The sequence below is a fragment of the Pteronotus mesoamericanus genome, unplaced genomic scaffold (assembly GCF_021234165.1).
Source record: "Pteronotus mesoamericanus isolate MK-2021 breed Mesoamerican mustached bat unplaced genomic scaffold, CSHL_Meso_final scaffold_165, whole genome shotgun sequence".
Lineage (NCBI taxonomy): Eukaryota > Metazoa > Chordata > Mammalia > Chiroptera > Mormoopidae > Pteronotus > Pteronotus mesoamericanus.
This window is the reverse complement of record NW_026555307.1, coordinates 6,484,655-6,501,175: the sequence shown is the minus strand read 5'-3', so window position 1 is coordinate 6,501,175 and position 16,521 is coordinate 6,484,655.

Here is a 16,521-nt window from a genome sequence, read left to right as displayed (position 1 = left end):
GCTCTGTTGGCTAGATGGCTCTGCTTCAGGAGGCTGGGCCGTTGGCTGGGAAGCCTCCAGTATTTTATCCTCCAAGTTAACTCAGACATGTCCACAGGGTCAAGGCAAAGGTCCAAGAGAGCAAGCAGAAGCTGCAAGGCTTCTTGAAGCTTAAGCTTGAACCTAGCATAGCATCACTTTCACAATATTCTATTGGCCAAAACAAGTTATAAGTTTAGCCCAGATTCAAGGGGTGGGGAAACAGACTCCATCTCTCGATGGAGATAGTGGCAAAATCACATTGTAAGAATTTATACAGGGGGAAGTAAAGGATTCCATCCATTCTGTAATCACTTTACCGAATGAAATAAGTAACAGAGCTGGGATTCTAGCCCAGGAGGCACACTGCCCCCACATAGCCAACTCTTACCAAGTTTTATCACTTCTGTTCCTTTCCTTGGATTTCACACCTCCTTACATGTCTTCCCTACTATTTGGACCTCCCACTAGTCTTCTGTATTAGTCAGAATACATTTGGCTGCAAGTAGCAGAAATCCAGGCAGAGTGGTTTAACCTAAGAAGGAATTTATTAGCTCCTGGAATTGAGAAATCTTAGAGTAAGTTCTGCTTCAGGCACAGTTAAATCCAGGTGCTCATAGAATATCCTCTGAGTTGTCTTTCTTCATTTTTCTACTTCACTTTTGTGTGTATGTATGTGTGTGTGCATTGTCTTAATCCACAAGCAGGAGATGAGAGCTGTCCAAGGATTATATCACAGCAGTTTAGCAACCTTGGTGGAAAGGGAGCACCCCTATGATAACAATAACAGCAACAAGAGAGCTCGCTGTGTTCCAGGCACTGTTCTAAGCATTTAGCAGGTGTTAACTTGTTTAGTTCTCGCAATACTCTATAAGTAATGACCATCCCCATTTTGCAGATGAGGGAGCTGAGGCCCACAAAGTTTAAGATCTATGTCTAAGGTTACATAGGTAAGAAGTGGTGTGGCTGGGAGTTGAACACAACCAGGCTAGCTCCAGAGTCCTTGCTCTTAACTATTTAACTAGTTTGAACAGAAAAGTAGTAATAATAGCAAAATTATATTCAGAGAAGATACTCTGTGCCTGGTACTGTTCACAGCATTAGAGTGTAATAACAACAATAATAAAATCATATCCATTTAATCCTTCCAGCAACCCTATAGGGTAGGCATTTTTATTATCTCCATTTTACAGATGAGAAAACTGAGGCACTGAGAGAGTAGATAAGTCTAAATTTATGTGTAGGGCAGCTGGGACTTTAATCCAAACAGTAGGGCCTCTAGAATCTGCATCTATTGCACCCAGGGTCCCAGTCCTGAGGCAGGGGTGAGGTCAGCTTCTGAGAACTTCATGAAGTGAGAAGGATGAAGGCCCAGCACAACCAGCACTCTCATAGGCCGTGTGTCCACGCTCCCTCCTCTCCCCACCGTGCTGCCTGACACGGCCTTCCAGGGCCCACTTGTGGCTGAACTTACCTAACACTGTCTGGGCCCTGCAGCCAAGTTGAGGAAAACAGGCAGAGGCCGGGCCTATGACACAAGGCGGGGCTTGCCCGGACCCAGTGTGGTATGTGTGAGCCTGTGTCAAGGAGGGAATGGGGTAGGGATGACACCTGGTGCCACAGATAGCTGGGGTTCATTTTGAGCCAACAACTGTGACACTTGCTAGACCTCTGCAAAACAGTCCCTCCACCCCAATAGGAAGCCTGGGCAACATGCCAAGTCATACTTCATTTATCAATGAGAAACCAAGTCATAGCTATTTATAGCTTTTGGATTTGTCAGCTAAGCGAGAACTGGGTAAATGTAATGGCATCGCAAACGCAGAATCCAGGCAATGCCACCTGCCCCCTAACACAGACAGCAAGTGCCACCAGCCACATGGCTCCTCAAGTTCTCATGGCAACCTGTAAGTATCGGGGAAATGGCTCAGACAGCCAGGTGTAGCAGGGCTGGAGCTGCAATGCAGATGGACTCAACCCACCCAGCAAACTGCCTCGGCTGCATGGCCAGAAACTTTAAGACAAAATTTTATTTTCAGTTGTTTGTAGGGATCTTTGGAAAACTTTCATCCCCCACTCTGCCTTTCCTCCTCACTCCCTTCCTTATTGATAAAAAAAATGTTTTCCTGTTTCTTTTCTTCAGTTCTACCCCCTTCCTTTCTTCTTTTTCTCCTTTTTTCATGTGTTCTTTTTAATTGAGGCCATAATCATAACACTAACAATGCTAGTATTAGAGAGGGTCTACGTAACTTACCCAGCCTCAGCTGATTCTCTAGTACATGCCATTATTATCCCAACTTACAGACCTAGGCGAGTAACACATCCACTTCAGTTAGAATGCCAAGGTGACTCCCTAGTGCTTTCGGAATTTGCATTGCTCTAACCACTGGTGTTCTCTCAGCACTCTCCTGACTGATGTGGTCGCTGTGGCTGAAATTCAAGTGGAAAACAGAGATGATTCAAGAAAGTGCCCACCTTTAAGGGAATCTGATGTTTGATTTATTCTTACCCTGTGGTGATCATTTATGGCAGGAGGTTCACAGAAGAGTCCCCAATTTTATGGCCTTTCACAGAGTCACAGCCCTGTGCCTTAATATCCCCCCTCATTCTTATTGTTGGGGAGGATCAAATGAGTTGATACATGTGTAGTGCTTAGAACACTGCCTGGACCAGAGAACATGCTTGCTGTGGTAGCTCGTGCTGTTGCTAATCAACTGTTACTTTGGAGAGCTAGGTAGGACACTGGGCAAAGCCCTTGTGGGTGTGCCCACATGGACCACTCCTTTCCTCTTGCTTTCATGCTGGACTTTGCCTGCAGGCCGGTTGCCCAGGCTCCAATTGCAGCCTCTAAACCTCAATCACCAGCTGTGATTTTGTAACCCACTCTTCCAAGATATCATCAGTAGGGTATGGACATTCACATGAATGAGATGTGCAGATACTTGGGATTTTAGCGGGGGGAGGCTGCCAGCTTCTTAAATTCATGACTTCAGACCTCATTTCCTGATGGCCAACATACTGATGTTGCAACGTGTCTTGGTACCCCTCCTCACCCTCCTCTACCGCTTCCTCCCAACAGACAGAAGTAGTAGTCAGGGCTTCTGCTGTTACTCTTCTGGCACAATTTCCACATCTCTTCACAAGATCTTTATGCCTCTGGTTTTTGATTCACCACTGTTACCCACAAAGCCACTCACTGTTGACTTCCTGCCACGGAAGGTGAGGATACAATTTATACCATGCCCCTTCTGAGGTAATGAGACCATCCAGCCTAACTGGGTCTCAGTTTTCCACATCTGTAAATGAGAATCATAACAGTACCCACCTCATAAAGTTGTTGTAAGAACTAAATAAATTCATTCCTGTGAAGCCCTTAGAATGGGGCCTTGTCCATAAGTAAGGGTGATATGTTGGCTATTATTGTTGTAATTATCATCATCATTTTTGGTTTTTGTATTAGTTATCTTTGTACCTTTCAACCACAGGCAGATCTTCATTTCTTGTTCTTGCCTTCCCTCCCTTGGCCTGAAATGTGAGCATGGTGTCTGTGAGCTACTGAGGACAACTCCTTCAACAGGATGGGAGCAGGAGAGGAAGGACAGCTGGGCTCACTCTCACAGAGAAAGATCCAGGTTTCTGCCTGGTTGGAGCCACCATTATTTTGTATATCTTTCAAAGCAGTGAACCCAATTTCCTAACAATACATAGACTTTATTTCTTTTCCAATATTTAATTATGAAAAATTTCACACCTACTGAAAAGTTGAGTGAATATTACCATAATATCCACATGCCTATCATCTAGATTCTAAAATTGTTAATGATTTTCTGTATTTGCTTTATCATGTACCTTTCAGTCTATCTTCTAGTTATTCATCAATCCATATGATTTATTTGATGGATTTTTAAATAAGCTGAAATGAAGTATTTTAAAGTGAACATCAGTGTTTTTAACCCCTAAACATTTCAGCATTTATGAACTTATTAAGTTCAGTGTTTATAGTTCTTTATTGAATAAAATTTGCATAAAATGTAATGCACACATCTTGATGTGTTTGCTGAGTTTTGACTAGTGCATATGCTATGCAGTACAAACCCTTATTAAGATGAAGAACTTTGCCATCATTCTATAAATTCTCTTTTATCCCTTCCTGTGTTATCTCCACCCCCAAAAGCAGTAATTGTTCTGATATTTTTATACATTTACTGCTAAATTATCAGGATTGTTGACATATATGTTCTTGGAGTGACCTTAATTAAATTTTGTGGGTTGGTGGCTGGAATTGAAAAAATATTCATTGTTCCCCTCTACATAATATGGGGACCATAATCAACACTATGATGCCAACATTGGCCGGGCCTGGAGAAGATAAGGGTCTGCTGACAGCCAGGACCATGACTGGTGAGGGAAGTGGTCTGAGCACTTAATGGGCCCTACTGCTTGAGTTTCTGTGCCATCTTTTGTGCATTACTCACCCTGGGTGTATCACATAGAATGTTGTTGGCTGTAAGTAAGAGAAGAACAAAATCCAAACTCAAAGGAATAAAAGTAGCCAACTGCAAAGAAGAAATCAAACATCTAATTGACCAAAGTGTATACAAGTGATGGCTAACCCTCTCTTTTGGGAGACAGAGCTTTGGATGTGAATCTCCTCTCCTTTTCTTGCTGCAAGTAAATAAAACCACCTTGCAACAACCACACATTGTTTTTGAACAGAGCACCCCAAGTGGCAAACCCCTTGAGTTGCATAGCACAAATATTCTTCATAGGCCACAGGGACTTCAGAGATGATTGGTACTTTTGTGAAAGAAAACTTGAACCTTTCAAATCTGTAATTCTGATTTGTTGTCTTACTTAATAATTTATTACTCTGAGACTAATACCTAATTTGGCATGTAGATTCTGAAAAGGATAAATACTTGTGAGATTTTTCTTTGTTAAATCAGAAGAATATTGTCACCACTCTCTCTTCTCCCACATGGATGGAGGGGAAAATAAAATACAATCAGTGTTGAGATTCTGCTTTAGACAAAGAGTTTGAGAGTCAAACTCCATGTCAATGAATGCCTCTACACACTGCTACACTTTCTGTGGGAGGCAGAAAAAGGAAGATTCATTTCTCTGCATTATACTAGCCTCCCCTTATCTATGGGGATACATTCTAAAACCCCCAGTGGATGCCTGAAGCCACAGATAGTACCAAACCCTATATATACTATGTTTTTTTCCTATACATATACACCTATGATAAAATTTATATCATAGCAGAGTAAGAGATTAACAATAACTAATAATAAAATAGAACAATTTTAACAATGTACTGTGAGGAAAGGTGAATGCAGTCTCTCTAACAGTATCTTACTGTAATGTACTCACCTTTCTTCTTGTGATGTGAGATGATAAAATTTCTACATGATAAGATGAAGTGAGGTGAATGACAGGTATTGTAACTTAGCTACAACTGACATTCTGACTATACATAACAAGCACTTGGTAGCTTCTCTCTGGCATGCCTGAAGTGCCAATATCACCCATCTTATGCTTTGGGACCACTGTTAAGTAATATAAGGGTGACTTGAACACAAGCACTGTGAGACTACACAGTCTATCTGATAACCAAGATGGCTACTAAGTGATAATGGATGGGGAGCATATACAGCCTGGACACTCTAGACAAAGGGATGAATTATGTCTCAGGCAGGATAGGGTGGGACAGCATGAGATTTCATCATGTTACTCAGAATGGTGAGCAATTGAAACCTTAAAAATTGTTTTTTTCTGGAATTTTCCATTTAATATTTTTGGGAGGTCGGTAACTGAAACCATGGTAACCAAACTTGCAGATAAAGGGGGACTACTGTGCTTTTTAAAGGAAAAAACATTTTACTTCAGAAGCCTCCCATTAAACATTCCCCAAAAACTTCCCCTCATACCTTCTTGGCCAAGAGCATGTTACAGCCCTTTCTAGAAGCAATCATTACAAAGAGACTAGAGAACTATTGATACTGATAGCCTGGCCAGTGCTGGCAGCCTGGACAGTGCCCAGATGGCCAGCGGGAAGCAGAGGGGAGGGGCCACAGGGGAAGTCCCTTGTTGCCTGGGTAACCAGCTAGCATTGTATGTGAGAAAAAAATCCCCCCACCCCCAGGCAAGACATGATGGGGGAAGTCACTACACTAAGCATGCACAAGACTAGCAAGGGTAATTGGCCAAGGGAAAAGCCCTCCTACTCCCTTCTGGTCTAGTGAAGACCTGTCAGACTAGCCTGGGAAAAGACAGAATGGTTAAGGGAGGCAGATGCTCCTGAAGTGTGTAGAAGAGAAGTTTGAGCACCTGACCCAGCCCACAGTGATAGCTTATATAAACCAATGGCAGGGGAAGATGCTCTCTCCTGGACCCACTGCATGGACATGAGGGCCAGGGCTTGTGGGACTGACTGGCCATGGAAACCACATGGCCAATGGTGGCTCTGAAAAGGTGGGAGCCTGAGGCCTGACAGAGGTGGGCAGAGAAGCTGAGCTACTTGGAGGATGACTCAGCAGCTACCTGTAATTCCCAAAGAACAGTATTTTGAATGGAGAAGGAACTCTGGGTGCACCTTTGGACTGGTCCTGCAGAGGGTGGTGAGTTTTCCTCAGGGGTTTCCAGAGAATATCCTCAGAAAATGACAGGTCTTATCATGTCCATTTTTGCCACTCATCAAAGCTGGGCCGATGTACAGACTCTACTTAACATCCTGCTAATTAATGGTGGGTGAAAAGCAGCTAGTTATAAATAAGGCTGATGAAGAGGCTCAACACCTCCACCAAGAGAATTCCAATGGGATTACCAACCCAGCTGGGCAAATTCCCTTGACAGAGCCCAACTGGAACCATAGTGGGGACCTAGCCTTCCTAGAACATTACAAAATGTGCATATTGGAAGGGCTTAAGAAAGGAGTACCTAAACAAAAGAGCCCAAATATGATACAGGCCATTCAACAAAAACCAAATGAAGGTCCTTCTGAATTTTTTTTGGAGAGATGCAAATTAAAACCACAATGAGGTATCACTTCACACCAGTCAGAATGGCTATCATAAGCAAAGCAACCAACAACACATGCTGGCAAGGTTGTGGAGAAAAGGGAACTCTAGTAGATTGCTGGTGGGAATGCAGTCTGGTGCAGCCACTGTGGAAAACAGTTTGGAATTTCCTCAAAAAACTAAAAATGGGTCCTTCTGAATTTTTAAAAGGATCTATCAGGCCTATTGAAAGCATGTTGATGCTGACCCACAGGCACCAGAAAACATCTGATGGTAAACGTGACTTTTATTGGTCAAAGTGTCCCAGATATCAGAAGGAAACTCCAATGTTTAGATGGGACATTAAGAATGAATCCTTCCCAGTTGGTGGACATAGTCTTTAAAGTTTATAATACCCAGGAAACAAGAAAATTAAGGCCGGCCACCATTTCCTTAGAAACAGTGTTGGGAAACCAGAAGAAGAAATGGAACCTGAAAGGAAAAGGGAAAGACCTGTTAGGTGCCAGTAAACGTACCCATTGCAAGGAGGAGGATCATTAGAGAAGGGAATGCCTGAAATTTGAAAGGAGAAATAAAGACGACAAAAACCTTCACAGAGAAATGCTAGAAAGGAAAGGGGAATTTGATGATGAACGTGGAGGCCCAAGGACTCCCCTAGACATTTCCCAAAATATTATATTTCCCCAGAGGAGCCCCAGGTACAATTGATGGTAGGAAACAAGCTAATTAATTTCCTTACAGATATGGGAGCTACATACTCAGGGCTAAATACAAAATTAATCAAGAAAAGTTCAACTGCAGTAATGGTTACTGGAGTAGCTGGACAATTACAAAAACAGGTGTTCCTTCAACCCCAAGAATGCCAGCTTGGGATCAAAAGCTTATATATAGTTTTCTCTACAGGTCAGACTGCCCCATTCCATTGCTGGGTTGAGTTTTCCTTTGTAAACTGCATACACAAGTAACTTTTTCTCCTGAAAAGAAAGCAGCAATTATGTGTAGAAGTCCCACTGGAACACGCTATCCAGCTCCAGGCACTTCTGACTTGCCCAGAAGGATCCGGAGGTAAATTCTTCTCACCTGAGATCTATGAGCAGGTCAATCAACCTGTTTGATCCAATGAAACCCCAGGTATAGCAGTTAACATCCAACCTAAAGAAGAGTGTGGATCCCATGAAAGAAACAATACTGCCTTAAAAGGAAAGCTTTAGAAGACATTTAACCAGTAGCCATAAATGACAGTGTCCAGGACATTCATCCTATGGTGCTCAACCCTTCCACTTTGTTAGACAACCCAAATGTTACCTTAAAGACTACCACTACCTTGAAACTGACCACCTTGCTCCTGGACTCAGAGGGAGACTCAGTCCTCCAGCATGATTGCTTAGACCCAGCCACTGACAGCACCGGACTGGGAGTTATATACAGATAGGAACAACTTCATGGAAAATGGACAATGACAAGTTGGATCTGGATTTCCTCACAGCATTCAAGGTGACAATGGACCATCATTCACTTCACAGATCACCCAGAAGAGTGGACACTACAGATTCATTGGAAACTACAGACATCTTAGAAACCCCATTCTATGGGGAAGATCAAGAAAATGAACCATACAATAAAAAATACTCTGGTAAAAATATGCCAGGAAATCCATTTGGAATGGGACCAAGCACTCTGTATTGACTTTCTCTGAATGAGGGTATCATCCAGAAGTGGGCTTATATTGAGCTTTTTTGAAAGAGTGTATGGGAGATCCTTCCAAATCTCTGTTTTAGGAACAGCTCCTTTAGATTTGGAGTGTGAAACAAAAATCAAACAATATGTACAACATTTAGGACAAACACTAACAATTTTGCACAAGTTTGCTCATTGCAGGCCATCTATCCATCAGATGAGCTCCTTACACCTGTTCCAGCTGGGAGACTGAGTCTTACTAAAGACCTGGAGGACTCAGCAATTAGTCGAGCAATGGACCAGTCTCTATGGTGTCCTGTTCACAACACACTCTTCCCTGAAGCTCACCACACATGGATAAAACAGGTGCCACCTGAGGAGGATTCAGACATTGATGCTGTGGTTGATGCTGAAAGGGAAAGCTGGACATGCACTCCTGAAGGAGATTTAAAATTCCCCTTTTGGGAAGAGACAGCAGCTCCCAAAGCTAAGTCTTTTCTTTCTTTTTTTCATTTCCCATATGGTACCTTCCTCAGCAAACTTATTCTTCTGAGGTGAAGTGGAGGTGCCACCCAAAGCCTTATTCTACAATAAGGATTTAGCAAGGAATAGGAACAAAGAACCTGTATTTCATGAAGTTAGGGAATGTGTTTGCAAATTTAAGGACTTGTAGCTGTCTGATACAGAGTTATAGTATAGTCCTTTCCATTGTCAAAAGGACAAGGATTGAAAATGAGTTAGGCTACTGACAGTGTATAGAATGTTTGTGAAAGTTGTAGAAAAGTCTATAGAATGTTGTGATGTTTTCTGAAACTTTTAAACTCACAAAGAAAGAAACCTGAGTTCTTGGTTACAGTTATTCTTTGCTTGTTTTCTTATCTTTTGTAGACATGGTTTGATCTTTGCTGTTTTGTATACACCAGGAATATTCTCTCTCTGCCATTTGGGCTTAGTGCCATTTGGACCTCGTCAGGGTTGTTTGTGGTACTGGTTGATAGGAGATTAGATTCTAAGGCTAGTCCCAGTCCCTCCTTTTAGAGGATTGGTTTGATAGTACTTCTTTGAAACTTTGTCTTTGCTTTAGATTTTGGTTTTTGTTTGTGTTTTGAAGGGAAATTGAGGTTTCTAAAAGTTAGAAGTTCAAATTAAGTTGGAAAGAAATAGTATGGTTTTAGTAATAGAAGTCATAAGGCACGACGATGCAATTCTAGAGGATATTGGAAGGACAAGAATTTTTCATTTTGCTTTGTGTTTTTCTCTTTACCTGATCATTCCAGAATTTGACATTCTTAATGAATAAATGATGCCGTAAAGTTTCTTTGCATGGACCCAGTAAGAGCTGTTTCCAGTTGTGGTTTTATTAACCAAAACTTTGACTGGAATGACACGTCTGAAGGAGGCATGCCTGGACTCTGGACGTGACCAGAAACCCTTGAGGAACTAAGATTGATTTTTGAACCTAATTAAAACCCACTAGAGAAATTGCCTTGTAACTTGTTTGGTTGCATTGCTCACAAAAGTCTTTCCAGGAGAGGAATGAAGGTGCTTTACTGAAAGGTGGCAAGGAAGAACCTTAAGACACTTTGGGAATCTCAAGAATTTGAGGAGTATAGGTACTGTAGGCAAAGCCCCATGACGGTTATTTGGCTTGGCTCCTGTGCCCTGAGGGATGATTAAATCTCAATTAAACATTCTTTGTATAAGTTCCAGCAAAGCAGATTTAAAGATCCTAGGTGATTAATTTCTGTTCGGGTTGTGTTTATGCAAATAATCGGGCAAAATTAAAACTGGACTTAATGCAGTCTCTTTGATGACAATGAGGGCAATCTTAGGTAGAGGGATCATGTTTCAAGGAAAATCACAATGCCCAATTGTGGATATTGGACTCTACTGCAGCTAACTGTCTTTAAATGCTTATTTTCACTTGGAAGCTGAGCTGGTTTCTATATATGCCATACAGGTCTTACCTCAGTACCTGATGACATCACCAGATATGTTCAACTTACAAGCAAGAAGAACTTGTCAAATTATTACTGTTTAATATTATTCCAGCAAAGGCCTTGCAATTGGACATCTTCTCAAAAGACAACCTTGTGGACTCAGAGACTGGTTTATGATTTGTTGTGTGAATTAACCTTTGTGTTCTTCCTTCTATTTTCATAGAGTGCATGCCTTTTAAACTTCTTGCCAAATCTAAAATAAAACAAGGATGGCAACTTATCGAGCAATGCCATTCTTTGAATATGCCACTTCCCAGGGACAGCCAACTGACCTGGACTTTGCAAAATCCTTCTCCCTCATGTAAAGGCTTCCCTCCATTCCAGACCACCCCTTCCACTTTTTGTTAAGAATCTCTGGACTCAGGAAGTAGTTACAGAAGAATGAGACCTTTGTCCACTTGCCCTTGTAAGATTACAAGTGTCCAAAGCATTGAAGCGGTGAATTGATACCAGTAAACTGGCCAGTGCCTGGAGTGCAAGTAGGAGCAGAGGGGAGGGGCTACTGGGAAAGCACATTGTTGTCTGGGTAACCAGGCTAACATGGCATGTGAGGACAGATCCCCCTCACCCCCTGAAAAGATGTGACAGGAGGAAGTCATTGCACTGAATTTGCGCATATCTAATTTGAGAAAAGACAGGATTGGTTGTGGAGCGGGGGAGCCAGCACACAGGAGTTTAAGCACCTGGCCAAGCACACATAGTTAACTTATATAAACCAAGGGAAGGGAGAGACACACTCTTGGATCCACCACACAGCCATGCAGGCAGGGGCTTGCAGAACTGGATGGCCCTGGAAATTGCATGGCTCTGAGAAGGAGGGAGCCTGGCAGAGAGAGAAGCTGAGCTGCTTGGAGGGCAATCAGTGACTGCCTGTGATTCCCAAAGGATGGTATTTTGAATGGGAGAAGGAACTCTGGGTGCAGCTTGGGACTGGTCACACAAATGGTGGTGGGGTTTTTCTCTGGGTCAGAGAGGATGGGCTTTGAGTCAGGAGCCTGCCATCCTCCCAGATTATGCAGGTTTTCTTTTCTCACCACACCTGTCTCTGGAATTTGCCTATATGGGTGGCAGTGGGCAGCTGAACACTACTTTTGTTTGGTGACACTATGACTGGCTTAGACCACTTTTCTTGAACATATGGACAGAGCTAATAAACAAGCTAATAAAATCAGGGTTCTGCCCACAAAGAAGTAGAGAGAAGGGAAATGGGTTTGCTTATTAATAATGCAAATTGCCAGTCCTGCTGCTGGTTGCAAAGCTGCTTCTGTAGTCATCCTGCTCCAGCCTGGACTAGGATTCTGCTTTTCTGCCTCAGGTTGAAGGAAACCCACTTAGGCCTCTTAGAACCCGAGTCTCTGGGGGTAGGGGGGAAGGGAAGGAAGCAACTGCCCACATCCCTCAAGGGGAAAGTACCTAAGCTTGACTGCCTGCATAACTTTGAGGTTTTATTATCAGTCAGGCCTCCTGTTGCAAGTGACTGAAAACCAAGCTAACTTAAGCACAAAGGGATTTATTGGTTCTTATAATGGAAAACTCCAGGTGGAGTTTGGAGTTCTGGTATGGCTGAAGCCATGTGTCCAAACACACTGTGGACTGTGTCTCTTTCCCTCTCTCATATCTGCTTTCCTCAGTATAGAGTTCATTTTCAGGCAGGTTCTGTCCTCCCCCCACAGTTACAACTTCATAGTCTGTAAGATAAGTAACCATGGCGGAACAAAATTTCAGTTTCCCAGTAGTTCGAGCAAAAGCCCTGTGGCTGTCTCTTACTTGAATGACCTGCTGATTTCTGGAGCTGGAAAATGGAGTTAGCCCCACTTAATTCATAACTAAGAGAAAAGGATGGTTCCCAAAGAAAAATGAGAAGGGGAAATGAATGCCCACCAGCTTAATATAATCCAGATGTATAAAGAGGAAGAGACCCTTGGGGGCACTAATTTATCCTGTTTTATCATGAAGAGCAGCTCAGGTGCTAAATTAGCTGGGGGTGGTCAGGAAAGGCATCTCGGAAAGGTCGACATTGGGAGCAGAACCCTGAGGGATAAGAGACAGTGTTCCAAGCAGAGGGAACTGCAAGGGCAAAATATCTGAGGTTAATCAGTATTTGATAGATGAGTGGATAACTACAGGAATGAATGAATGAATGAATGAATGAATGAATGAATGAATGAATGAATGCCTACAAGTGGAGTTTGTAAAGAAAGTCCCATGTTACTGCCTTCAAGGAATCCACAAGCCCCGGTAGAAATTGGGGAGCTGAGGTTGGACTTCAGACCTTGCAGTAGAAGTGGAGAATGCAGACATGGCCTGAGACGAGAAGGGGAAGGCAGGTTTGGAATCCTCTAGAGCCAGGAGAAGGGGCTGACAGTAGACCCTGCCTGGGAGACCTTAGCTCACATCCCTCCCTTCCTGGGCTCTCTGGGCTGCCTGGAAACCCTGCCCCAGTCCAAAGCTTCCTCTCTCTTCCCTTTCTCACCCTCCCATCTCATTTTCACTTCCTCTTTTCTGTTCTTGAAACATACCAAGCTTGTCTGCACTTCAAGGCCTTTGTGCTTGCTGTTCCCTCTGCCTGGAACATCCTTCCCCAAGAGCTGGCTCCTTCTTAGCTCTCAGATCTCAGCCAAGAATCTCACCCTCAATGCAGCCCTCCCTGACCACCCCAACTGAATTCCCCAGCACCCCTGCTCCTGCAGTCCCTTCCCAATCATACCATCCTGCTTCACTTCCTTTCTCTGAAACTCTCATGTTTGTGAGCCTGTTGTGGTCACAGCTGTCACCTCAGTGCACAGCACAAACCCTGGCATGGAGTAAGTGCTCAGAGAGTTCAAGATCCAGCAACTCAGAGCCCTGCAGTGCCAGGGACCTAATTCTGGCTATGCTGTACGTCCCATTGTGATAGTGACCTCTCTGTGCCTCAATTCCCTCATCTGTTAAATGGGCATATCCACAGATACAGCTTCTAAAAACAACCTCTTTAAAGCACACGAAGCACATGGAGCTTAGATTACAGTAAGTGTCCTGTAAGAGTCAGCACTAAATTATTATCACCACTCAGGATTATTATGAAGTCTTTGGGAAGAAGTTCAGGCACAGTGATTACCTGCATATGACTCTCTGATAGGGGAACTCAAGAGCTAGAGATTTTAGCCTTAGTTTATAGGCTTAAGTGACTAATGTGTATGGAAAGCTGTTATCCCAGGAACTGCAATGCATGACCACAGGACTCCAGGAAGCTGACAAGCTATTCAACCTTTGTACCCCATAGGTTCTGAAAGCCATGGAGATGGTATCTGAGCCATGTGTTCTAGGGAGTGAACCATGGTGATACAAGTATTATTGATCAACAGATAAAGAAGTAAAGTGGTACCTTCGTTAATTTGATCTGGAACTCGTGACAAGTGCCAAAACCAACGAGTACCAAATGATGAAGCATTTTCTCTTGCAGGGTGGCATCATAGCACATACAAGTTCTAGCAAGTACGATAAGTCCTGAGCGTGTGCTAAGTGCTGAAAGATTTTTTTCTCATCAAAATCTAATGATTACAGGGTTTGACAAGTTCTGAAGCCAACAAGTACTAAGGTATGACTGTACTAGGAATATCGGTGGGACTGCAACTCCTATCCAATTAACCTTTTCCCAAACCCCTTCCCCCCCTTTCTTCTTCTTATAAATGGGTTGGCTTGGAAGGAGATGTTAAGATGGTTTTTGAGGGTACATAACCTGCCATCTTCTCAGATTACCGGCCATCTGAATAAAGTGCCCAAAAAGATTCTTTTCTTTTCTCTATTTATTGGTTCTGGTAGTAACATCTTCAGTGTCAAGAGTCCATCCATGACTCTTCCTGGCTGTATGATCCTGTTCAAGTCACCTCCCTGTTTTTTGGCTCTCCCTCTCTGTAAAATGGGTCTCACCGGAACACCACCAACCTCCCGCACTCTCCATCACACACACTCTCTCTCTCTCTCTCACACACACACACAAACACACACGCATATGCACACGCACACACACGGCTGTGGTACAGGTTAAATAAGCTCATGCAGATAAAAGTGCCTAGTGCAGGGCTCCAGGACACAAATGGAAATTGATTTATGGTGTAATTTGTTTATCTAACTTCAAGCTAGAAAGGGGTTTGTGGATGAAAAGGGGCCACATAGAAAGTCTCACAAGTTCAGGGGAGGCCTAAGTGATAGCCTTACAAACTCAGAAACCAAGAATAACCACAAAGTAGGGTCGGAAATTAAAACTTACTAACTAAAAGCAGGTTATGGTGGGCAGTCATTGTCCTAGACTAGAATCTTACATGACAAAAAGTCAATCTTTGCCTTAATTGAGCCTGTCTATTGTCTTTTTGCATCTATGATAATATACCTTTGGAATGTTCAGTAACTTCCATTTTTTCCAAACACCTGAGACATAACCATGACACCAGAGCAGAAACCACAAATCCCCTATTATTATTGTTCACATGTTAACTGTTGACTGTTAACTACGCTAATACTCACCTATGTAAAAGAAGCGTCTATCATTTGACCTTTTTATTCAATCCTAAATGTTTCCCTGCTTTGCTTTCTCCCACTGCCTATGCCTCCTCTTTTGATTGTAATGTATAAAATAAGATGCAACACTGCCATTTCCCAGAGAATTTTCTCAATCCATTGAGGTCTTGTTTCCTGGCAATTGTCATCAGTTTGGCACAAATAAAGCCATAAAAATTCTTACAGGTTTTGTTACTGAACAGCAAGTGAGGTCCTGCTGCCCACCGCCACCCTCTAAGCAAAATTCCAGAGACAAGGTTTGGTCATAAAGGAAAGGAGTAAAGACTCTTTTTTTTATTAAAAATTATACAGTTTTGGAATAACAGCTTTCCACATACATTGGTCACTTACAGCTTTAATCACTTAAGCCTATCAATGAAGGCCATACTCGTAACTCTTTAGTTACAGCTTTAATCACTTAAGCCTCTAAACTAAGGCTAAAATCTTTAGCACCTGAGTTCTATCATTTCCCCCTGTTAGTTTTTAATTCTCTTATTTCTATAGGACTAGTTTACAAATTAAAACAACATAAGATACAAAAGCTACACAATTTTGGAAGAATGGCAGGCTTCCCCCTCAGAGCCTGTCCCCTCTAGAACACCTAAAGAATAACCCTGACACCCCCTGCCAGGCCAGCCTGATCCTAGGCTGCCCTCAGAGCTCCTTCCCATCCCAAATACCATTCATTGGGAAATTCAGGCAGCTGCAGTACAATCATCCAGACATCCTCAAGGAAGGAGAGCCAGCATCTGCCCTCTTTTTATTTTAAATTTTCTGGCCCATAATTCCAAGTGCTCTAGAGGCCTTCAACTTCTCAGTCAATCCCATCCTAGACTGTTTACTGTTGCCTCAGGCAACCTTCTCCTATGGCCCTTTCTGACTCCTCCCCAGCGATCTAATCGGACCTCTGTGTCAGTTTGGGTGTTTCCTACGATGACAGATTTCTTGGCAGGATATGTGTCTTCACCAATGGCTTGGGTTGGGCTTTAACTCCAACCTTCCCCGGACCTTAATCTGAAATATCTAGGATCAGCAAGAGGCTATCCTCTGCATGTCCCTTGCCCTTTGGTGCTCCCTGCCTTGTCCATTCTGCCCCATAACTCTGGAATGGGCACTTACAGCCAGGGAAGCTGGGGGTGGGGGTGGGTTAGACTGGATCAGGAATTTCCCTGTTTTCCAAGCCAGACACCTCTCACCCCGCGCCTTCCCCAACTATCTCTCTTTAAAAATCTCTCTTGATATCTCTTAGAGTTCAGTTGTCTTAACCT